Genomic DNA, 25962 nt, shown 5'->3' on the forward strand with positions numbered 1-25962 from the left:
AATTTTCTCAACAGCAAATGGTAGTGAAAAAGGTTTCCCACTTCAGAGAAATCTTATATGGGTGGGATTAATTAGTGTCTATGGATTATTTTGAAAATATGTTGAATACCTAGGTAAACAGAAAGCTGGAAGGTACACATCTATCCTCCACTAGAATAATGTATTTGAAAAAAAAAAAAAACCCAAAACATATGTGTTTGATTTTCATTGATTTTACTCCGTGGGTATTCTAAAGATACCGTTCCAATGAGTGGGATCATGGTGCTCACTGCAATTCATCGGCCTGGTAGGAAGTGCTCATTTCTGATCTCAGGGAGGCAGTGGGCTCCTCCTCCCAAGGGCAGCAGCTTCCCCCTGAGAGTAGAAAGGCAGGAATTGAGCCTGGATGAGGGGCCATCACGATGTTCGACCCTCCAGATGAAGTGTGGTTTTGTGCTGTTCTTCTGGAGATTTCATGGATTCAGGAGGTCGGTGATGTAATTCAGGGGAACGCTCCCAAGATCTATTTAAAATAAGACGTAGATGAGTCATCTTTTAAAAGACAGCTTTTCTCCTCCTTGTTCACTCATCATCATCAAAGTGAAAATCACAAGTAAGTATGTGATATTGTAAATTTGCTTGGCACGTAGTTGTGTCTACACGTCCTAAAGTTTCCCACTTGTGGGAGTCTCCCGTTACTGTTCATCCCTTTTGCTCACTCGCCTCTGCACCCATTATTTTCCTACCAGCTGTCTGCTCGCTCCCTTGGTATCGAGATTTGCTCTCACCCAGCCAAAGTCAAGTTCTTGGCATCCTGCTGATAGTCACAACTGCAGCTCCACTCACTCACGTCCTTTGCCATCGAAGATTAGGATGGATTAAGATATCCTGATGACTTTTTCAGGCAGGGAAGTGATTTCAAATATACAGGGATTCCGGGGAGTGGGAGATTGGAAAGAGAGTTGATCATTTGAAAACAGCCCAAAGGGAACATGATTTTTTTTAAGATTTTATTTATTTATTTATTTATTTGATAGAGAGAGACACAGGGAGAGAAGTAACATAAGCAGGAGAGTGGGAGAGGGAGAAGCAGGCTCTTCGCGGAGCAGGGAGCCCAATGCGGGGCTCAATCCCAGGACCCTGGGATCATGACCTGAGCCGAAGGCAGACGCTTAACGACTGAGCCACCCAGGCGCCCCAAGGGAACATGATTTTTAAATAGAAAGAAACACGTGCACTTGCCACGTCTGTGAGTGTGCACAAAGCTGCCTTGTTCTTGCACCACCGTGTTTTACCATAAGACTGAGCTCAGTTAACCTCTGTTAAAGAGGCAAAAATCCCAGTAGTAGACACTTGCTGGTCTTATTTCATTACAAAAACAATAGACCAAATGTATTCATTTTCCTTATCTGTCTTACATTCCTTCTTGGACTCAATAAATAGCTGTTTTGAATGGCTATTATGTGCCCGATATGTTCTAAGTGCTGGGAGTATAGCAGCGAACAGACACAAGTCCCTGAACTCATGAAACTTATGTTCAGAAAGGGAAGTCAAAAAATAAATAAATAAAATATACACCCTGGGCAAATGACATTAAGAGCCATGGATTAAAAATAAGGCCATATAAGGGGACCAGAAATGCAAGGGCGGTGAAGGAGGGTCACAATGAGCTGATGACAGGTGACAGGTGACCGAGGGGATGACAACCTCACTGGAAGAAGGTAAGATGGGGAGTCCTGCAGATATGCGGGTCCAGAGCATGCCAGGCATGAGGAACAGCAAATATGAATGCCAACCGGGAACTGAAGACGGGCTTTTCGATTTCTGTATGTTGGGGATGTTGGTAGTGATTGCTTTGAACCTATAGATCGCTTTGGGTAGTGTCATCACCTTACTGATGGTTAAGCCTCCCAATTCATGTGCCTGGCCCATCTTTCCAATTGTTCTAGGGCTCCTTTCATTTCCTTGAGTAAGGTTTTGTAGTTTTCAGTGTACAAGTCTGGTGAGTCTTTGGTTCAATTGACTCCTAAATATTTTGTTCCCTTTGATGCAATGGTAAATGGATTGGTTTTTCATCTCTTTTTCAGGTTGTTCGTTGCAAGTGTATAGAGATACAGCTCATTTTTGGGTGTTGGTTTTATCTCCTGCAACTTGGCTAAATCTGTGTATTAGATTTCTCAGGTTTTATGTGGAAGCTGTAGGTGTCTCCGTATAAGATCATGTGGTCTATGAACAGAAACGTACATCTTCCTCACCAGTTTGGATGCCCTGGATTCTTTTCTTTGCCTAACTGCTCTGGCCAGAGTTTCCTGTCCTGTGTTATGAAGAAGTAGCAAAAGAGGGCTTCCTTGTCTTGTTCTTGATCTTAGGAGAAAAGCTTTCAGATTTTCAATGTTGAGTATATTAGTGGAGAGTTTTTCATAGATGGCCTTTATTATGTTCCTTTCTATTCCTAGTTTATTGTTTGCTTGGAGTAATAAAACAGTTTTAATGATAAGTAGCAGTAATCATAGCGAATATAATGAATGCCACTGAATTGTATGCTGAAAAATGGGAAAAAATGAGAAATTTTATGTTATGTATATATTACCAAGACTCACAAGATTATCATGGAATATTTTTTTAAAACCATTGATTTTTACACTTTAAATAGGTGAAATATATGGTATGTGAATTTTATCTTAATAAAGCTGTTGAAAAAAAAAAAACAAACTCAAATAGGAAACTATTACAAATGGAGGTAAGAAAGAAGGGTGCTTCTCAGGGACAATAAAGTGAAGTGGCAGAAGCCAACATTATTTGATGTCAGTTCAGATGGAGGGGGAGGGTATGTGAAAGAAAAGTCTGGAAGGGTCAAATGTTCTTTAGCACAAGCAATCTGAAAACTGCAGTCTCCATAGAGGCAGATCTGGGGTTTCGAAAGACCAAGAGTTTGGACTTGGACACATTAGGGGCTGCTTTTTGCTTTCTGGGGCCTTATCCTCAGCTCATCCCAGCACTTAGAAGAAGTGGCTCAGCAGCGACCTGGTAACTGTCCCCTCTATGTATGTGCAAGCCTGTCCTCAAGAGTGGCCCCCAGCTCCAGCTCCCTTCAAGTTAGGAAGCAAAGATGTGACAGACAATTGAGAGAGAGAGAACAAAGAATTTCTAAATATCGAGAGTAGTTGTTCCCTGTGTGCAAGTGCAAACAGCAAGAACCAACTTGGGTCAGGCCACCTATATGGTCAGCTTCAGGGCCACGTGTAAAATAGCCATCTTTGTGCCCTTGCAAGACCTTACACACCGTAGTATTGTGATAGATATTTACCGATTGTCTGTTAAACACTAGTTCCCAGTGAAATTTGTGGGATCACCTTCCCTGTAGATTCGAAAAAATATCAATATAGACTTGAGTTTCCATTTTGGGAGTTGCTTCAGGCTCTACCCTAAAGATCCCTTAGATCTCTTTCAGCCTAGCATGTAGAGATGTTCCAGTGTCTTATATTGCTAATTCTAACTCTGGAAATCATTTGCCCTCATTTGGATTACAATTAAAGACTCATTCCTGAGCTTGGGTGGCTCAGTCCTTTAAGCATCCGACTCTTACTCTCAGCTCTTGATCTCAGGGTCGTGAATTCAAGCCTGGTGTTGGGCTCCATGCTGGATATGGAGCCTAATTAAAACAAACAAACAAATAAGAATCATTTGTGTTAGAGTCAGATGGTTTAAGTGTAGCTCTGACACTTTTCTCACTCTGCCCAATGAGGATGAAACTCAACCTGGGTAGAGCCAGCTGAAATAATTTGGAATATGGCATTTAGCATTAGTCCAGCACATTCATCTTTCTGTTTAGTCTAATGGGATGGTCACATTTTTTAAAAGCAGAAAGAGCAGGATCAGCATGGTCTTATGCTTAATGGGAGAAAAGATCCAACAGGGAAGAGGGAGCCAGGTTTGCCCTTCATTTTCATGCGCGTCCTAAGGGGAAGGCCTAACCATGTGTAGTCACAAACCCCAGCCCTGAAACAGCCATTCCCTTTCATCTATGTCCCCACATGTTGAACACTAGGTCGTGTGTGTGTTTTTAATACGACTCTCTCTTCCAGAGAGTTCAGAACACATGTGTTCCTTTTAACTCTCACCAGACCCTGAGATCTGAACACCAGAAAGATCATTCTGGAAAGAGCTTAGAGAGGTCGGGGGGAAGGCTCTTGTGCACTAGCCTGAGACTCAGGAAGCGCGGGTCTCCCAGGACAGCCCGTAACCACTCACACTCACATGGTGCAGCTCAAAGGCCTTGCTGTATCTTGGTTTTGTTGCCCATAAAACACAGATAGTAACACTTGCAAAACAGACACTAAATGGAATGCATTTTGTGATCTCTGGGGTAAAGGCGGTCCATTAACATATGCAGACAGTGTGTTATTCTGGGGCAGGCCTCGAGCTACAAGCTCTCATTGCCACCAGGATCACTTCTGGAACCTCTGCCAAGAGCAGCCCGAGCCCTCCAACCTCCGAGCCCCAGCCCTGGGTCCAGCTGGCAGGAGATTAAGGGCCAACTCTGCCTAGCTGTTTATGCCCTGCTCACCCACAGGCCTGAATTCAAGGCCCCCAATGCTTGACAAGCCACCGCAAGTCACCAGTTCAACCTTGTAACAGACCTACTTAGTACCATATGGCTGCCTCAGGTCAGGTCTATTAAATCTGCCATTTGTGGGGCCGAGCAGTAAACACTGGCTCCTTCAAAGAGAACGGTTTTGCTTTGGAACACAGATTTCTTGACTGTACTCCGGGGGGGGGGGGGATATTCAGTGGGACAAGGGGGTTGTGGTTTGTTTCGTCTTGAGAAAAAAGAAGTAGATGAGTTGAGGACGGGGCTCCTGGAGCTCTGGCTCCTTCCTTGCCCTGCGAAGCTGAGGCTCCCAGCGCCCAGAACCATAGAGAGATCGTCTGAGGAGGAGGACAGATGATGAAGGGGGAGGGGAGAGGATGCCACGGGAACTGTCCCTGTTATCTCCGAAAGTCACGCATTGGTCTCTGGACATTGTGTGGTCCTCCTGAGGAAGCCGCAGGGGATGTTCTCCGGGACATGGGGTTGATCTCTGTGGCCCCACTCAGGCCCCCTTTCCTAAACCCCTTGCTTCTCCTCCCCATCCCCTCTTCTAGCCCATCTCGCTTTCCTAAATATTTCTGGAGAGGAAATCAGGGTAGCAAAGATATTAATTTTAAGGGACTTAACCCCTTCCTGAAGGACTCAGAGTTTGAAAGAGAAACAGAAAGAGAAACAGAAGGGGGGCAAAGCCCACCCCAAAGCATAAATCTCTAGGGGCAGATGTTCAGATGCTGTCTGCCAGGGCAAGTCAGGTGGAGAGGGAGGTAAAGGGGGAGCATCACAGGTGACCACATGCTCAGCCTAAGTGTGGGGCTGGCCTTGACCCTTCACCCCACCTCGCAGAACCCACTTCCCACCTGCACCCCAAATGCACAGAGAAGGACAAAATGAAGCCCGTTTGACAGCCTCCCAGATGAACAGGGAGGGCAAACGATCGTCTCAGATGATAAAAACCATCTTAGAAAGTCCGGAGGAAAAGAGGCATGCTTTGGCTGCTCCCCATCTGCACTGAGCCCCAAAGCAAGAGGAAATTGATTTAAATATCGGCAGCAGGAGCTCAAGATAGACAGAGGGAAGGATCTCCAAAAGAAAGACCTCCCCTCCTGTTGCATAAACGCTGCTCTTTGAAGGTCTCAAAAGAAATAAGGGTTCCATCATTGATTAAAGCAGACCATCAGCAAGATCCCCTCCAGTGCTGAGACAACCTCACCCTCTAATTTTAGCAACTCTTCTTGGCAAAGGAAGGGTCCCCCCTTCCTCGGGCTATCTGGTGTTCTACACACCATCTCCTACAGCTTCCTTTGAAGTTGGCGGGGGCTCTGTGGACTCAAGGCCAGAAAGGCTGCAGGAAGAGACATGCTCACAGTCATAACGTGTCCCTATCTTGCTGCAGCAATAGAGGCTGTCTATTTTTAATTTCTTTTTTTTTTTAATTGTGAAATTGCGGCACTTCATTTGAAAATAAATACGAGCGGTCAGGTTTGGGATTGATACTCAAAAATGATCATGAGGTCAATTGCCACCTAATATCCTCTCTTTCTGTGCAGGGGAGACTGTTTAAACCATGACTTCAGTTTAACAAATTTACATATTTCATTCATATTTTTAACTCATTATAAATGAATGCAATTTAAGCCTATTGCAGAGTGATAGAAAGTGGCCTAAAGCTATGGGAATGTGTTTCTCATTGTGGAAACTCCAAGTTGGGCATTTTCTTCCCCCAAGTAAATTTCTGCAGTTTGGTGAAGGAAATTTTATTTTGGAAAAAAAGAAGTCATAAGTTCCAAAGTAGTTTTTTATCTCAAAAGTTAACCCTATAGAAAATACGGTGACATTTCTAAATTTCACAAAATATTTTGATAGTATTTCTGTCCTATTGCTCAAGATCTAAAATCTTTTTTTTTTTTTTTTTTTTTTTTTGGCTTGTTTTGTTTTGGGTTGGGTTCTTTTGTTTTGTTTTTAACCTCTTGGTCTCACAGTGTAAAGCGAAACGATGAGCCCGGGGAAATGTAGCACCATAGGAACGCTCGAGTTTCTAGAGAATGTCCAGCACGCTTTCCGTAAGGAGGATCTCGGCGATACTAACTTTTTCCACCTCCAGTTTTACTAGAGAGGAGACGGGTTAGGAAGTAAAGCGGGGAGGACGTGTAAAGGGGAGAGTTTGGTGTTTTCTTTCAAGCTCGCTATTATTTGAGTGTCAATATTGTTCCAGAGGCTCTGCTTTTAGGCCACAGTTTCTGTCTTCCCGGTCCTAGCAGCACGCAGCACCTCCTATGTGTGTGTGATGGGTTGACCCAGTAAGTGGGGCCCCGAGGTTGGAGGAAGAGGGGCCATGGGCCAGAGGCAGGAACTAGAGGAGAGCGTCTCTATGGCCTTCCCTCTTCAGCGGGTCCCCCCCAGCCTCTGGCCACAACCCCACATACATAATCTCTCCTGGTCTCTCTTCTTCTGTTTCCTCTCCTGCACCAGATCACAGGTCTTTCTCACTTCCCTGCTGTTGAATTCCACCCCCTCCTCAGCAGAGTGGCACATCTGAGCCCCCCAGTGGGGCTAAGTGGTGGGAGTGGGTATGGAGCCTGGTTGAGTCAAGGGGTGCTCCAAGGTGGTGGTGCTCTGGGGAGAATTCAGGTCTCATAGGTGGAGAGTCCAAGTCCACAGATCACAGCCTTACCAAGTCTGGGTTCCTTTGTTCTACACACCTAGGAGCAGGCTACAGACATATCAAGTTCAAGGTCCAGGTGTTGGGAAACAGACCTGCTGCTTCAAATAATTCTCAGTGTTTGAAATTCTGAAAAGCAGGTCTACACTCAGGGTGGGGCAGGGGATTCTAAAAGGTAGAATGACGGAGAGAGGAAACCAAGTATGGAAAGCCATACCTACATGTAGGTTTATCCCAAGGGGCAGGGAAGAGATGAGAGGGAAACTTAGAGAACGTTACTTCCTAAATGGCCTTCGCTATAAACCATATCCCATGGCGATACAGGACAGTAAGGAAATTATAGCATTGGTAAAATTTACATCTCAAATTCCCTCCCAGACTTAACTTCCAGAGAAGTTAAGTCGCAAACAGAATTGTAATACTTATTTTTCAATTAGGAAAAAGATGATTTTAATGCATTACTCATTCTATCATTTTGAGTTTACCAAAACCAATGCAAAATGAATTCTCAGGCCATTCAATTCTACCCTTTGTGGTCAGAGCCGAAAGGGCTGGAAAGCCTCTGTTGGAAAGGGTGGAGCTTGGTGCAGGAGGGCCCATGGGGACATGCTGGCCGGCCGGGGACTCAGGAGCCAGCCCTACGCCCCTCACCTCATCCAGGCAGCCTTCTGAGCATCGCCCGCCTTGCTTTGCACCCCTTGTTGACTTCGGCTACTGGTCAAGTTTCTTTTCAAGCCCCCGTGGCCCGGGTGCCAGTGCTGAGCTGACTCATGCTTTCCCGGACTTCCTGACACCCTGTTCACGGGCCTGTCTGGAACTCGAAGGCACTCTGTGGTAGGGGTGTTGCAATTCCAGCCAGGAAACCAAACTAACCGCCCCACAGTTTGGCTGAGGTGTCTGAGGGTGCGCGAGAACAGAGGCTCCCAGGCAGGACAGAGGCTGGAAGTTCACGCCAATGTTTTTTGTTATTTTCTCTTCCATTCTTTTTCTTTCTCTTTCTAGTTTTATTGAGTTACAGCTGACATACAGAGCTGGTTTAGTTTTAGGCAAACAACCTATGTATGACATGACTTACATATATTGTGAAATGTTGGCCACAGTTGGTTTAGTGAACACCCAACCTCACTTATAGATACAAAAAAAAAAAACCCACGCCCGTACTGATTTCTTTAGGTCAACCTACATCCATTGATCAATTCATCTACAGGCATAAAAATGTCAATATACATGTATAAAAGCTTCAGATACAAAACCCTTAAGTGTGTCCTCACCAACGGAAGAAGACAATTGATCATTTCATTTAGATAGTTTACATCTTGAGTAGATGTCTTATGCCTCCTCCAAGTTTGTGCATTTCTTCAAAGATTATTTCTAATTTTTTTAAATAAAAATCTGAATGGGGAAGCCTGGGTGGCTCAGTCAGTTAAACGTCTGCCTTCTGCTCAGGTCATGATCTCAGGGTCCTGGGATCAAGCCCTGCATCAGGGAGCCTGCTTCTCCCTCTACCCCTCCCCCTGCTTGCGATCTCTCTCTCTCTCAAATAAATAAATAAAATGTGAAAGAAAGAAAGAAGGAAGGAAAGGAAGGAAGGAAGGAAGAAAAAGAAAGAAAGAAAGAGAAAGAAGGAAAGATCTGAATGGTAATGGTGAAGAAATTTTGTTTTTCCCGTTGCTTTGGAACCAGTCAGTGATCTGATGATGGTCGAAATGACAAGTTCCCACGTTTCCTACGATCTCAGCCTTAAAGAAGAAAGAGAGAGAGAGAAAGAAAGAAAGAGAGAGAAAGGAAAGGAAAGGAGGAAGAAAGGAAGAGAGGAAGAAAAGAAAGAAAGAAAAAGAAAGAAAGAAAGAAAGAAAGAAAGAAAGAAAGAAAGAAAGAAAGAAAGAAAGAAAGAAAGAAAGAAAGAAAGATCTGAATGGCAATGGTGAAGAAATTTTGTTTTTCCCATTGCTCTGGAACCAGTCAGTGATCTGATAATTGCCAAAATGACAAGTTTCCATGTTTCCTACCATCTCAGCCTTAAAGAAGAAAGAGAAAGAGAAAGAGAGAGATGAAAGAAGAAAGAAAGAAAGAAAGAAAGAGAAAGGAAAGGAAGGAAAAGGAAAGGAAAGAGAAAGAAAGAAAGAAAGAAAGAAAGAAAGAAAGAAAGAAAGAAAGAAAGAAAGAAAGAAAAAGAAAGAAAGAAGAAAGAAAGAAAGAAAGAAAGAAAGAAAGAAAGAAAGAAAGAAAGAAAGAAAGAAAGAAAGAAAGAAAGAAAGAAAGAAAGAAAGAAAGAAAGAAAGAAAGAAAGAAGGAAAGAAGAAAGAAAGAGAGAAAGAATCTGAGTGGCAGTGGTAAAGAAACTTTGTTTTTCCCGTTGCTCTGGAACCAGTGATCTTGATGATGGTCGAAATGCAAGATTTCGAGATTCCTACCATCTCAGCCTTCTTTGTCCTTCCCCACTCACTAAAGGGAGAGGAATTTTCTCCTGGTGCTCAGGGAGCTCTTGAGAGCGTTCGGCATATCCCACCAGGCATCTCAGAGGGAACAGGACTTCTGCCAGAGCCATGCGCCTGACTTCAAAGGATATGAGACAAATCAGCTTTTAGGGAAATTAGGAAGTGGGGAATCTCAGTGATGGGTGTGGAAAAAGTTAGAGCACTGCATTTATTCCAGGTCTCTCCCCCCTGCCCCACCCCAATTCCTCAGTCACCGTGTGTGTCTAAAGACAAGCAAATAGACGGGTCTTCTCCTCCAGCCCTGCCATGGATCAGAGTGGGGATGTTTGACCAGAAAAGACGTCTCAGGTGGAAAGTTACTGAAGCACAGTTCTGTTTGATTCCAGAATTGCTCCTCTCTCCAATATTGTTCTATTTTAAAATAGTGATTTCTATTATCCCATGATTAATGGTACCTTGTATTTTCATATTACCTTGTTCTACAGCTGAGTCATTTTGCTTGCATTTAAGAGTATCCATGTTGGGCGCCTGGGTGGCTCAGTTGGTTAAGCGACCGCCTTCGGCTCAGGTCATGATCCTGGAGTCCCGAGATCGAGTCCCGCATCGGGCTCCCTGCTCAGCAGGGAGTCTGCTTCTCCCTCTGACCCTCTTCCCTCTCGTGCTCTCTATCTCTCATTCTCTCTCTCTCTCAAATAAATAAATAAGATCTTTTTAAAAAAAGAGTATCCATGTTTATGGGGGGGTATCTCTAAGGCTTACGTATTAGGTCTGGAAAGTTTGCCTTGGGGCGCCTGGATGGCTCAGTCGGTTGAGTGTCTGCCTTTGGCTCAGGTCCTGATCTCAGGGTCCTGGGATCGAGTCCCACATCAAGCTCCCTGCTCAGCAGGGAATCTGCTTTTCCCTCTGCTTCTGCTGCTCCCCCTGCTTGTGCTCTATTTCTATCAAATAAATAAATAAAAACTTAAAAAAAAAAGAAAAAAGAAAGAAAGAAAGTTTGCCCTTTGTTCTTCCTGGAAGTTTTGAAAGCTCCTGAAATTGGCTCCACGCCTCTTTCTCAGAGAAGCCACCTGAGAATTCAGGGGTGATGGCATCTGCCAGACCAGAGGCATGTCTGGTGCCCAGCACCTCACTCGGGTGCTCCCCAAAGGTCCCCCAGACTCTCTTCCTGGCAGGGCAGGAGAGTGGCCCTTTCGGGGAACTACCCGCCTCGCTGCCAGCTCAGCCTGGGCAACTGGCCCAGGGGAGTCTTTGCTCTTCCTGAGGTCTGGGCAGACTGCCTGTCCAGTCACCCTTTTCATCGCTGGCCCCGAGATGGAGGAAGTAGACTTGGACGGCCAGTCTGGCCCCAAGGTAAGCTGTCCTCTAAAGCCCAGCCCAGCCAGCCAATGACCGTCTGAGTCTGAGCCCTGCCTGGACCACCACGCAAACATTTGTGTGGATGTGTGATCTTTGACAAGGACCAAGGACATCACCGTTCAATTTGGCTTTGAGTTTTTATCTATAATGTTTCCTTTCGTGAAACCTCTGTATCTTTTGAGAAGGAGATTTTTCTTCCTATCCCTGACTGCTCTCGGAAATCATCACTTGTTTGTTCAGGGGCTGATTCATGGCCTTGTCCCCCAGAATGCTCATTTCCTGGAGACAGACTGTGGCCAACCTCTTTGCCTGTTGCAGCCCCGAGCCCTCAAACCATGCCTAGCTCATGTTCCCGTAGAGGCCCCATTTGTTAAAAAGGAAAATCGAGGCACTGGGTGGTTGCTCTCGCCCTTCCCGAAGTCCAGCTGCCTGGCATGTGCCCCAGGTTCCTGTCTTGTGCCCAGCACCCTGTCCCTCCCAAAATGCCAGATCACGAAGGGATGGGCAGACCCGTGCCGTGTGTGAGCAGCCTGGGAATCTCCCACCACGCCCATCACCAGGCAGAAATTCCCATCCTGGGAAAGGGTGGGGACGCCACCGGCCCCAGAGAAAACCACCCCCTCTGCTATCTGCCAGGTACTTTATTACTTTCCTATGGCTTCCGTCACAAATGACCACAAACCGGGTGGCCGAAAACAACAGAAATCTTTTTTTCTCTCACGGTGCCAGATGCCAGAGACCTGAAATCAAGCAGGGCCACCCCACCTCTGAAGGCTTGAGGGGAACTCCTTGCGTGCCACCTTCGTGCTTCTGCTGCTTGCCAGCGACGGTATTCTCTAGCTTTGGGCTGCATCACCGCAATCTCTCTGCCCTTGACCGTGGTCATCTTTCTTCCCTGTGTGTGTCCATGTTTTCTCTTCTCGGAAGGACACCAGTCACTGGATTTAGAGCTAGTATGACCCCATCATATCTAGAAGGTCATGCTCTGAGTTTCTGCGTGGGCATGAATTTTGGGAGACGCAACTCAACCCAGTTTGGTCCCTAAGGACACAGGAGCTACTCCCCCATTCACCACTTATCAACTGTGTGACTTCAGGCAAGTCACATAACTCTTGGTGCATCTACTTCCTCGCCTGCAAACTAGGAACAGTAGTAGCCCTGCCTGATTGGGCTAAAGGCACTGATATCAGTGATGCGCTCAGAATGGCGACTGGCACACAGTGAGAACTATGTAGTCCGGTAAGATAAAGTAAGTGCCCGTAGATGCTTCACAGAGGTCATTGGATAGCCCTGTCCTCAAGGATCCCACGGCGGGGGGCGGGGGGTGACAGGCAAGGGAATTGACCCCCAACACCAACCAGGAAGCATAGGCTGGGGCACCCAGTCCGTCCAAGGAGGTGATGGCAAATGGGACTACTCTTTATCTAGGAGAATTTAGCCAAGGGAAGAGAGAGGAAAAGGAGTTTTGGGTGGAGGTAAGGACGAGTTCAAAGACCTGGGGGCAGGAAGGGACCTGACAGATTCAGAAAAGGCCCAGTCGGTCGGGATGGCTAAAACCCAAGGCAAGGATGCAGCTAGGATATAAGAGGAGAAGCCGGTGAGGCGGAGCCACAGGGGCCAAGCCGCTGGGCTTTCCTAGCCCTGCAGCCCGGGGAAGCATGCAAGCTCACTTCTAGCTCTCAACCGTCTTAGTCCATTTGGCCTTCTGTCACTGAAATACCATAGACTGGGTAGTGTATGAACACCAGAAATTTATTTCTCACCGTTCTGAAAGCTGGGAAGTCCAAGATCACAGTGCTGACAGAGTCAGTGTCTGGTGAGAATCTTCTTCCTGGTTCATAGCTGACTGTCTTCTCATTGAAACCTCACATGATAGAAGGGACAAGGGAGCTCTCTGGGGTCTCTTCAGCTCCCTAAACTCCTGGCTGGTCAGAATGCCTTACTGTTGTCCAGCCCGCAGAGCAGATATATGAGTTATCCAAGGCGTTCTCATCCTAAATGAAGCACAGTGCTGGTATGTCCTATGACAAAGTTGCTGAGCTTTTGTCCATTTCTATGGAAAATGTCAACAAAAGTCCATTCTGTCTCTCAGTGTTGTATCCATTAATGGAGGCATCCTGGTTCATGATACAATAGCCACAGGAAACTGAAGCTCACCATCTTGAAAGCTTTTGACTAAAACCCATCCTTCCGGGGCACCCGGGTGGCTCAGTTGGTTAAGCGACTGCCTTCGGCTCAGGTCATGATCCTGGAGTTCCAGGATCGAGTCCCGCATCGGGCTCCCTGCTCAGCAGGGAGTCTGCTTCTGCCTCTGACCCTCTTCCCTCTCGTGCTATCTCTCATTCTCTCTCTCTCAAATAAATAAACAAAATCTTTAAAAAATAAAATAAAATAAAATAAAACCCATCCTTCCGATCTACCCTGATGACTAGACCTATCATGTTTGCTGATTTTTCCCCAGTGTAGCAAACACCCACTCTTCATTCTCTTTGATAAGAGGCCTAGACACACAGGTGACCCACTATGACACATGCAGCTCTACCATTCCAAAGATTCCTGCTCTTACCTGAGGAAGCTTCCAGAAGGAATCACCTTGTCTGCAAGCCTTCCCTGGTTAGTAGAGTCCAGATCTTACTCACATCACAAGCAAACTCATGGTGGAGTTTCTGGTTGAAAAAAGGAACCCCCCCCCAACCGATCCATTGATGCTTCACCCTGATGCATTTTCCCATCTGGTCCTTCCAGATGGTCAGGGCTTCTCCAAATGAAAGTGACATAAAGAGCAACCTCTCAGGAAGGGAGCCGTTCAGTAAAACAACAAAGGGATAGAATGTCAGAATTCCAAGTTAGTCCTTAAACAGAAAAATGAATCCTAGAGTCGTAGCTGAGAACAGGAAATGACCCTAGCAATTGTAAAAAAAATAGCTCATTTACCGCGTTTCCACTGCTGAGCTGGGTGTTCTGTGCATGTCATTTCATTTCCTCCTGCTGCCACCCTCTGAGCAGGACCCCTGACAGATGAGGAGTCATCTGGTGCCTGAAAACATATCCAGTGATTCACCTCTCCCCATTCTGCAGATGTGGTAGGTGGGACCCAGGGAGTCTCCAGGGATCTGCAGAAGGGAATGCAGCCTTGTTACAACCTGAACCCTGAGGTTTCCTTTGCACCACTGTCTATAGCAAGCCGAAGAGCACAGTAAGAACTCTTATTAGACATTTCCATTTTTACAGCACAAAGACATTTAAATTATGCCAGAACAGACAGGCCTGCAGCCCACAGACTTCCATACTTTTCCCTGAAGCCACTTGGGGTGGATTTAATGTCTTTCAAGTTAGGCTGGGAAAGGAGAGTCCAGAGAGAAAGGGATCATCCTCAGAGTGGCCTAAACAGTCTGGACAGGGAGAAAGTACATTAATCGAGGGGTACATCGTGCCACGCAGCTGCCCAAGGGGGTGATTTCAGAAGCCTGGGAAAGCCTTCATCCAAGACAAGTAGCTTCCTCTCTCACTGACCTTCTGGCACAGCTTCAGGCCTTAATCTCCAAGTTTAGGTAAGCTCTGAGAAGGCAGCTCTCCCAGGGAAGGATAAACCATTAGTCATTTACACTTTAGTATGAACTAAGTAAGAGGCTGCCCCAAATAAGGTAGAGTACGAAGGTCAGTATAAGGAGAGTTTAGGGCACCAAAGACAGGTGTTCTGGATCTCCCCACTTACTTGAACCCACACCTGTTGGTACCACTCCCTTTTGAGGATCTGGGAGCCCCCAGAGCCTGGGTAGACACCCCTGGTCTCCTTCCTAGGGGCTCAAAGCTGCCCTGCCCACTAGTAGCTACTGTATCAGAATCCACCAACTGTTAACCATCACATGCAGAGTGTTGCATCTGGGACAAGATTAGGGCATGAAAGAAGGCCACCCAAATAATAATCATCCTAAGTGGAATCATTACCCAGCTTTACAGTTAGCGGATGGGCAGGGGAGGACTGATGCAAGCCGTGAGCAGAACTAACAAGGTGTGGTGTCCCAGAGGACATGAAATGCGCTAAGGCAGGCTCAGATCAGGCTTCATGGCAGAGAGAGCATCTAGGAAATTTTGGTGGATGGAAATGAAAAGACAGGCCCTTGCAGCCGAAGGAAGAAATGTGAGTGCTCACGGCACAATTTTTGCAAGCACTCGGTGATGCGGTGGCTCAGAGAAAAGCATGGGCCAGGGCTGCACACTGGGTGGCTGGGCCTGGGCCATCCCCTCCCCTGGGGTCTGTGCCGTGCTGGCCCCTCTGGGCTCATGGCCCAAAGGAGCAGCCCCTGGGATGGCAGTGTGGCATGGGACTGCCCTCCTGATGCTCTGGAAAGGGAGCAACACCAGTCTCTGTCTCTGTGCTTGCCTGTTTCCTCCTGGCTGTGTTGCTGATTCAAGGGAAGAAGGAATAGTCCCAACCCACCGGGGCCCTGGAGCTGGGCTTCTGGGGAGATTCTTAGCCCCCCACTTAGCTGGTGCCTGACATGGTGCAGGTAAACGGGATATCTAAGGCATCCTGGGACCAGCTTCAGTGGGTACCAGTCCTTACTTGTCTATATTTATTTATAGGCTGCTTAGAAATGTACAGAGTGATTTCACACACTGTGTCTCCTCCAAGCCCCACATGATCCTGCAAGGGAAGGGAGGGCCAGCGAGAATCGCCTAGATTCCTAGAGTCCCCTAGAGTCTCTGTGACTTGCCCAGAGCCCCCCTGGGCACTCAGGGTGGGAGCTGGTCCTCTCTCTGGGTCTCCTGGCCTCACACAGGACTTTTCCCCTGGGAACAAGCCTGCCACCAAGGTAGCACTTTCCAGGCCCTTCGAGAAATCTTGCTTTTTCTTTTACCTTTCTCTTCCCGAGGGACTTCCAGTTCTGCCCATTCCTGTTTCTGCAGTGAGCTATAACTGTTTCTCATTTCCATATTCTGTGGTGCGCTCCTAGCCAGGATGAGATACTCTTTTTTTCCTTTTCGGTTTTATGAGAATTTTTTTCAGTGATGTCAGACTTCAAAGGAAGCCTCCCACCATAAAGATCACGGCCAGACTCACACTGTGATTCTTGGCCATTCCTGCGGTGGAAGGACGGTGGTGCTAACACGTGTCTCTTCGCCCCTTGATAGCAGCCTCTCCGGAATGATTTCCAAAGCCCCTCACTTTCGCTTTCAGGTCCAGAGATAGTGTGTCAGGAATCCACCGCTCCTTTCTAAGACAGGAAGCTGAGCTCCTGGGGCCTTCATTTGTCACCGCCATCCTGAGCTCCCTAATCTGTGTCCCCTGCCCTTTGTCAGCACTGGGTCCTCCCTCCCATCACGTCTGGCTTTCCTCAGGAACCCTGTAAATGCCCCTGTTCTCGCTAAGTCACTGAAGCCAGGCCGCAAGGCAGCCGAGCGAGATTTAATTGACTCTTTGGGCGCTGAGTCACAGAACAAAGCCTGACTGTCTGACCTGGAAACCACACAGTGGGGAGTTTAGAAAACGTCGGCGTAGTCAAAACAACGTCCCTGGGGCGGCCATTGATTGAAGTTCAAAGGAGCAAAGATGTAAGTCAGAACGCTGTAATGACAAGGGCGGGCCAAAGAAATACATTGACCTGGGCTTGGAGCCTTCTCGCACAAGGCTTCCCGAGACTTTAAATCATGCCGGTTACACTGGGACAGGCTCCAGGGGCAACATGGCCTCCTGGGAGAGGCTTCCAGCTGGGCAGTGAAAAGCTTAGTCATCAGGGTCAGAAGACTGTATCGGTTTCCTAGGGTTGCTGTAACAAATTCTTGCAAACGGGATGGTTTAAAAACAGTAGAAATGTGTCAGTTCTAGAGGCTAGAAGTCCACAACCAAAGTGTTGGCAGGGCCATGCCCCCATTTGAGGCTCTAGAGAAGAATCTCTCCTTGCTTTTGGTGGCTCCTGGCAATCCTTGATACCCTGTGGATTGTAGCTCCAGCACCCCAAGCTCTGTCCCTGTCTTCCCATGACACTCTCCCTGTGTCTCTGTGTGTCTTCTCCTCTTACAAAGACACAGTCATTAGATTCAGAGCCCACCTTAATCCAGTATGACTCAAACTAATCATGTCCACAAAGACCTTCTTTCCAAATAGGTTATATTCTGAGATTCCAGGTAGACGGGAATATTCAGAGGACACTCTAGGGATCACGGCTCATTTGTTGTTTCTCCCACATCACCTCCTCCCCCATCTTGTGGAATTAGTAATTCCTGGCCTTGATTTTGGAACCTCCTCCACACACCGAAATCTTTGTGAATGATGTTGAATCTTGACCTTTCAACTTTCATGGTTGAGAAAAAAATGGTGCCCATCTGTGACACATGGCTAGGCAGGGTTTGATGAAAAGAGCGTTAAAGTTAACGTGGAAGGGGCTAGAAAGTGAAACAGTGGGCAGCATCCAAAGACATAAATTATCAGTGTAAAGAGTCTGGTTAAAACATTTGTATCTCAGAGAGACCACCAAACACATTTCTCTAAATGTGTTTAGAGAAATGCGACCTTTGGAGTAGGGAATCAGGATGGGGGTAAAGCACCGTTGGCCTTGAAATGTTTTAATGCTTGCCATAGGCTGCTGGCTTTCCAAGTGAAAATGGTGCCATCTCCACGATCTCACATTCTGGAATGTTCCTCCATTCACAGCTTCTACTCCTTTCAGTCTACCATCCTCACCCCTACTGACTGCACTTGCCACCTTCATGGTGACCCCAGATGCCTCTGGCCACCTCTCCTCTCAGGCAAGCACCCTTGATAATCTTCCCACCATAATGGGCCTGACCCTCTAGGTTCCATCATACCAATAGCCTGTAACTCCCCACCCACATCAACCCTATGGAAAGGCACTGTGATGGGGCCATGGGGAAATAAAGGGCTTTCAACCTCATATTCATATGAAATACCCTCTGCCTTTCAGCTGAGTTCCAAGTTCCTTGCTGTCACTACTGGGTCACACAGAATGACTGCTGCAAGTCACTTCCCTTGTACACACCCTGCAACTTACTTTCTCTGCTTTTATTCTCAGTACTCTAAGTATTGTTGGAATCACAAAACCACTTTGACACAAATTATTTTATTCTAACCTATGCATTCAATGCTCAATTTATCCATCCAAAACACCTTATCGAGCTCTATCTTTAGGAGCTGTTCCCAGATAGCCTCTCCTCTGGGAAGACTCTCCCCCCTTGTATTCTTGAGAAGAGTAGTGAGTACTGAGGAAAGCACGTGTTCACGTCTTCCTGAGATGTCGTCTAGCTGTGCCTTTATGTGCCTTCTTTCTGAGGAATATTGTATTTGTTCCACCCCTTTCCAGAGATGTGGCAAGTAATGTGCTCCCCGCTCAAAGCCTCCTGCTTCTTCTGGAACCTGCTATGTCAGCTCTTCATCCATCCCTCTTCCTTCTCAGCTCTCCTCTGCTCTAGGTCTCACTCCACCAGCCGTGTCTCTTGTCTTAAAATGCCTTTCTTGTTCACTCAGAAATTCCTTCTCCTCTTCCTGTTGCCCCACTTCCTTTGGAATAGTGGGTTACAAACCATTTCTCCTCCACAGCACACCAAAGAGTTGTAGCCACTGTGACGGTCTCTTCCACAGATAAGCTATGTGGCAGACTGTGCGTAACTCTGGGATTCTTCGCACTTTCCTCCCTTCTTTCTGCCCTCATTGGGACACTCTGGTGCACAGTTAGCGTGATTGAGCAACTTATTTGCTCCTCTAGGACCAGTAGTCTAAGCCATCTCATCCTTTGAAAAAAAAAAAATCATCCCATCCCTTGGCCCTGTTTCCTCACACTGTGGTGATTTCTTGTCTGTTATTATTTCTACTCTTTCCACAATTCCTTTTCTGCTATTCTTCCCTCTCCCTTACCCCAGATGAGTCCTAGACACTGTTCTAGACTCTCTTCTCTTTCTGGTCCACCTTTTCTCCTTTGGGAATCTCCCTACTCCTGCCTTGAACCCTGGAGGCCGATGATGGGCAATGCTAGCCTTCCAGGCAAGCCCATCTCAGAGTCGTGATGGGTCTTCAACTGACTCCTGAACACATCCATCAGGACGTCACCTTAAGAAACCTCAAGGCAAATGTGTCCTGTATTGAATTCACCATCTTTTCTCAGACTTTCCAAATTTTGTCTTTCTGGCAATGGCACCACCAGCCCCTTAGTCACCAGGGTTAAACCTTCAGAATTGACTTTGATGCCACCACCCTTCACCCCCACATCCAACTGCAGGCTAGGTTCTATGTATCCCACATCTATCCAGGTTCTAAAACCTGCTAGCTCTCTAAGAACCAGGTTTGTTGTAGACCCAGAACACAACACAGATTGTATGAGTGAGATCAGACAGTTAAAAGATTATGTACCACTGCATTTATTGTATTGAGCATTTATTTTATACCCAGAAGGCATGTGGCATGCTATTGGATGTTTTGATAAGCAAATAATTCAACATGTTGATAACAACTTGTCAAAAAATGAAAGTTATTCATTATTAATAGTAGTACATTTATTTTAGTATTTAGTAGTAGTAGTAGTAAATTTTAAGTAACTTTTATTCTACCCCATCTATAAAATTCTATCAAGAGTTTTAAAGAAATAAATGCCAATGTTTCTGGAAAGAATGACTCATTCAGGATTTTAGCTGAGCACTTCCTATGATTCACACCATCACTAGAGCTTCTAATACTTAACCTTTCTGGAAGCCATATTAAGAGACAAGACCTATGCCGTAAGGTGTGATTTGGGTGTCCAATAAGACCTTAATCCTCCAAAAATTCTAGCTCATTCACTTGCTGGTTGACAACATCTACATTTAGCACCTTCTCCCTTTGCACCCTGACATCTGTGAGCTGGGAGAAAGAACCACAGAGGACATAGAAACAGGTGCTTAGAATGTTCCTGAAAAGAATGTTCCTTGGGAAACAGCATAAAGTGTACTAGACTTTGGCAACAGGCCAACCAGTCCTCAAATCTTCATTCTACCACCTCTTGACTGTGAGATCTTGGGAGAGGACTTAACTTCTATGAATTCATGTCATATTTTTAAAAATGGAGATATTATCAATTTTTTTCCATGAGTTAGATTCTTTTAGTCATAAAGAAGCAAAACTTGACAATGAGGCTAAGAGTCTAGTGGATGGTGGCTTTCACAACCCAGTGTCTCTCTCTTTCTCTCTCTCTTTTTTTTTTTTTTTTGCAAAAAAAACCCTAGTATCTTCTGATTTTATAACTGAGCCTTGGGATGACCTTGGATCCTCGTAAGAGCTACACTTCCATCAATAGTAAACCTCCTACATCCTAACATCTGATATCAATGTAGTTCCATGGGAACACTGGATTTAAAAGTTGGTCCTGAAAAGAATTCTCTATACCTAACACGTGGCAAAAGATATGTTTTGAATCTTTGATAGGAAAAAGATTATCAAAAGAAAAAGTTTATCAAGAGGATAAACACAAATGTGCATGTGGTAAAGGAAATGGAACAAGGCACTGAATGGTTTCTGGATAAAACGAAGCACCTTCTGTCTGCATGGCTCTCTTCAGCATGGGCACATACTAATGAATGCACCCAGCTAACTGCTGGCAATGAACATTTCAGCCTCGTATTACAGCTATGTGTTCAGCAGCTATTCTAAGACCCATCCTTTCAGGTTTTTGTTCAAGCAATAGAAAAGTTTGAGAGGGGGGCTCCCACTGTGCTGATGGCAATGACCTACACATACCAAAAAAACAGGTCTCGGAACCATTTTGTTGCTAAGGAAATAGACACAGCCATTGTGAAACTTAAGGCTCTATTTGGTAGCTTGAAATACCTAAATGATCAAACCAAATGGATCAAATGAGTTACCAAGTAAAATCCACTGCAAAAAAAAATCAGTTATTAATATAGCAGGAAATAATGTTCTGAATTCCATGGCTCACATGTATCCAAAGATTTGTCAAATCTAGTCATTATTAAACCCATCAGTAATGTACTGTTGGATGCCAAATTAACAATGAAATCTTTTCAGACTCTCAAATACACTTCTAGGGAAAAAAAAAATCCATTCCCAGGTGAGCTAAGATGATTCACACAGAATCTATCCATGGGTGCTGGGTCCAAGGACTCCAGATTTTTACTTGTTTGTTGTTGATTGTTTAATGAGACGTTTGAATAGTACTGTTAGAGATTTTCACATCCAACTTTCAGTGGGAAATCAAAAGAGTACTACCATGTCTCTATCATCCTAAACAATAACACATTTGTCATTTGTCACCACCAGATTAAGTGTGTGGACTGGGCTTGTGTAGCCAGAGCAAGGACTGCAAGAGGAGGCGAGTTTCTATTTTGTTTCACATCAGATTGACGTCGAAGTCAAGGAACTCAAAACCTGCTCCCCAAGGAATGTACAACTTTCTCATATTGAGACCCTCAGCTGCTCCTGATCTTAACAAGGGTCTTTCCACAAACTCTTCATCTTCCTCTTTGATATTTTACCCTCTTAATCATTTTAAGTCAACAATCCATGACTGACGGTTTTGCTGATAAAGTACCTTTATAATGATAGACTTGGTACTTAAACTTCCGCCTACATCTTCTCTAAGTTGGTGACCTAATTGTAGCTGATTCTTCCAATAGAAATACTCACTTGTTAACCTCAAGTGATTTCTGGGCATGGCTGAAAAAAAGAACAAATTGCTTTTTAAAGTTACAATTCCAGATTCTGTGTCTTATTTTCCATTGCTTCTTGTCCATTTTTCCATGTAGGTTTTATCTGCTACTTATAAACCATGAAAAACAAATTATTCCGTTCAAATCTTTGGAAAGGACTGTTTGCTGGCACAAAATCGCCTTGTCTGATACTTTTTCTCGTTTTGGATTTCTGGAAGGGAAATCCTCCTTATGAAGAGACTTAACTTTCCATCAGTAATGGGGAAAACTGCTTCTCTCGGGATAGTGGAGGTAGCTTTATAGCAGAAAACTCAGCAGAAATAAAAATCCACATAACTTACGTCTATCCAAGTCTGTTTCTTTAGTGATACTGATCTTCTGCCTGTGACACAGGAAAAAATGAAGGACGACGTTGCAAAAAGTTTGAGGCGGAGCAGTAGGGCACACCTCGGAAATTGTTGTTTCAGTTGTGTGCCGTTTGAATGCCACCATTATACTTTGAAACAATATACCCACCTCCTCAAATTTCGAAAGGCAGAATCCCCATCTCCAGTCTACGAATGGCTCACGACGTTACCTGCTGTATATGGATCCACCACACTGGCCTGGCTGATGCCTGGTATCCCAGAGATCTTAATTAATTTTTTTTAAGATTTTATTTATTTATTTGACAGGGAGAAACAGAGAGAAAGAGAGCACAAGCAGTGGGGGAGGGGCAGAGGGAGAAGCATGCTCCCCGCTGCGCAAGAAGCCCGATGGGGGCTCGATCCCAGGACCCCGGGATCATGACCAGAGCCAAAGGCAGATGCTTAACCAACTGAGCCACCCAGGTGTCCCCAGAGATCTTAATTATTAATAGCATCTCCATTCAAGCCGAAAAGTGTCCTGTTTTGATGATAAATTATATGATCCCTTAACTCTGAGTGACTTCTAGGTGTTTGCAAGGTGACTTATTTAGAAACAAACAATAAAGCTACATGGTTTCAGAGAATTTAGTCCGTTGTTCTTATGAGACTGACATGCAGAGAGGTTCCCCCTCTTGCTCTGTGAAAAAGCCAGGATGAAAGCCATATCACAGATCTTCATAGAGCACTTACTGTCAAGCCAGACACTCTTCTAAGTTCCTTATGTAAGTTGACTCATTCGACCTGTGGGGTAGTCGTTATCTATAGCCCATCTTACAGCAAGTAGCCTGCCCCAGGCCATGCGCTAACGAAATGCAGAGCCGTGCTTGGAGCCAGCAACCCAGTTCTAGAGTCTGGTGAGTTCCACACACCACACTGCTTGGCAGAGCCAGCATTTCTGACTCTTGGTCCTGCTCTTTGTTCTATATTATGTTGCTTTTGGACCAAGGAGAGAAGAGCTTGTTAGTGAAAATTTAGCTTTCCAAAGCTGGTGTTTTTATAGTACTAGGCACATCATCCACGCGCTACTAAATGCACTTAAGAACAGATATGACATAGACTTACCAGATAATGTATATGTTTCAGGGAAGGTAATCAAAATATCGAGCAACAGTTACAGCACAGGTAACGACCACTCGGGAAGGAAAGCAGCAATAAAATGACCAATATGGCCACCCCCAGACAGACTGACTATCAGTCTGGTTGTTTTTATATTAACATTTGTTTGTCAAGGCCTGCCTGAATGATTCCATAGACCCCTCCAAATTATGGGTGTGCCTATATAATTCTCTTTGTGGACCATCTGGTAAAACACCCATGGAAAGATTTTTCCTAATAAATATTGTTTGATGGTGATTATAGTGAGTGGTTGCAATGCCCTCTGAATTTCAAACCTATGCAAAACACACACACACACACACACACACACACACACACACACACACAAAACAAAAACAAAACAAATGCACTGGCCATAAAGACCATGACTTATAGGAAAAACTGAAGAGAGTTTACAACATAGAAAGTTTGGAGCTAAGCCCAGAATTTCTCTCATTCCATGGGCTGTGTGGGTCACAGGTGCTATTCTAGAACCTGGTCATAGGAATATATGCAGCATCCTTGAGACCTCACAGCTCCCAATCAGGCCATGCATGGCTAGAGCCTTTGGTGCTCAGAGCCTACTGGAGAGAGTAGATACCACCACAGAGCTTTACTCTCTCCAATTCAAAAGAGTCTGCCTCCTAAAAGACACGGGGAGCCTATCTGACCCAGGATGAATCAAGGTGCTGTTTTTGCATGAGAACTGGCAGGGAAGACTCCATAGTCACCTAAAAAACCCTTTTTGTATTCAGGTGGTTTAGGAAGAGTTGCCTCAGTATCAGAAAAAGGAGCCTTCAAGCCTATCGAGGTTTAAATAATAAAGCAGCCTACAGATTATCAGCAGAACTGGCAGAAACATCAGACAATCCCTTAATGATCCTCTATAGCTGTTCTTAAATATTGCCATTTCCTTAGCCTGATCAGGCTCAAAAAACAAAACAAAACAAACAAAAGAACACTTTTCAATAAAGTAATGTTCTCCCAGTGACATCTTGTTATTCCAGTAAAAAAAATAGAGTCCTCAAGTTAAACAATACTTTTTTGCTCCTGGGAAACTACAAATAACACAATAAAACTAGGCTTTTTTTTTTTTCTCACATATTCAAGGGTGGTAAAAGGGGAGGAAAGGTGTTCATTTCTTTTTTCTTTGTAAAACAGCATCCCCATTCATTTCCCCCACAAGGACCATTACATTTTGAGTTCTGTAGAAAACCAGCCTAGAAGCAGCACCCTCATACTCATCAGTGGAAAGGAAGGCATTGTGGTAGAATTTCTGGAAGGTTGTTCATTGGGCATAAAGACACAGGACATTCTTCAAGCAATAGACACATCCAACAAAAAATTTTTTTAAAAACTATATACTCAACCACTTTAATCTTTTAAATTGTTGATGATTATATTTTTAAATCATTGTAATTGAGGTATCTCCAAACAGTATCTATCTAGTTGGATAAAATGAGTATTTTCACAGCTATCACATAAAGGAACATCACCATTATGAGTGAGGGAGGTTGGAGAAACTAATCCCAAGGCTTCAGAAGTATATTATGTTGATGATCACCTGCATGTTTTGTTTTGTGTGATCTACATAGAGCCTTCTCTTGACTTTTCTACTGCCATCACCTGGCAGAATGTATAGTAAAAAATAATAATAAAAAAAATTATTTTATAGGAAGAACTGGTAGCTAGAGGGAAGTATGATCAACCAACATGTTACTGACCATGATGCTCTGACAAGATTGTCCTTCCTGATGGTTGCTAGGTTTTCTGTGTGATCTCTGCATCTAACCTCCCAGGTGGCATCTCTGTCGATTGTCAGCCTACCGGGCTTAGAGGTTGTATCAGTCTTCCCTTTCTATGACACAGACTTCACCAGACATTAGAGTTTCCACTGTGTCTATCAAATTAGCAGGGGCGCCTGGGTGTCTCAATTGGTTGAGCATTTGCCTTCAGCTCAGGTCATGATCTCAGGGTCCTGGGATCAAGCCCCGCATCAGGAACCCTGTCCAGGGGGAGTCTGTTTCTCCCTCTCCCTCTGCCCCTCCCCTGCTCATTCTCTCTCATTTGCTCGCTTGCTCTCTCTCAAATAAATAAATAAAATCTTAAAAAAAAAAATAGTATGCCAAAGCAAGCTTAGGTCTATATCATGCATTCCCAATGGGGGCAATATCGTGCCCTAGAGGAAAGAAATTGGTTCTCAGGGGGTGAAAAAAAATCTTTGATATCACAATGGCTTGTGGCCCTCCCAAACTCAATCCTACTTGATGAAATCTTATCCCTTAGTCATTTCTGTCACGAAGGAAAATTTAAATTTAATTTGTTTTTTCTCCTGGGTGGGGGGAAGGAGGGAATGATCATGAAAAAAAGAGGCCATATATTTAGGGAAATTTTTCCATTTGGGAAAGTAGGCAGTTGAAAGTATATTCGTGTAAGACATGTGCTAATAATTCTAACTTCAAAATTGAAGCAAGAGCTTGACATTATTCTATAATTTCAAGTATATCTCATTGTTGAGCTCAAACAGGATAGGGATGATTAGTTTTTCTTCACTGTTTGTTTTTTTTTTTAAGGCCAATTACGGCATTTTTTAATCCTCATCTGAATTTCCAATGAGACACAACTTTCAGAGTTAAATCCCAGGTTTTGCCTGCATTTTTCCCTGATTTCTGTCAGTTCTCAACTGAAAAATATTCAATGGCTTCCCTCTGCAGGTAGAATACAACTCATTGGTCATCAAACAAAGACCCTCCAAGATTTAATCCCAATCTCTCCTTCCAAAGT

The 25962-nt window shown here is 44.9% G+C and overlaps 1 protein-coding gene and 1 long non-coding RNA gene across 9 annotated transcripts in view; one reads left to right on the forward strand and one right to left on the reverse strand.

Annotated features, from left to right (window-relative positions):
- RUNX1 (RUNX family transcription factor 1) overlaps nt 1-25962 on the forward strand; it is a 247289-nt gene that overhangs the window by 44407 nt on the left and 176920 nt on the right. The window lies entirely within an intron of this gene.
- On the reverse strand, nt 197-13903 carry LOC112823947 (uncharacterized). Its single transcript, XR_003208189.2, has 2 exons — nt 13590-13903; nt 197-502 (listed from the first exon to the last, which is right to left on the reverse strand). It is a non-coding gene; the product is annotated as an uncharacterized lncRNA (long non-coding RNA).

This window comes from Callorhinus ursinus, unplaced genomic scaffold (genome assembly GCF_003265705.2).
Source record: "Callorhinus ursinus isolate GAN/ISIS: 27379988/994484 unplaced genomic scaffold, GSC_fseal_2.0 scaffold1, whole genome shotgun sequence".
In the NCBI taxonomy this organism is placed as follows: domain Eukaryota; kingdom Metazoa; phylum Chordata; class Mammalia; order Carnivora; family Otariidae; genus Callorhinus; species Callorhinus ursinus.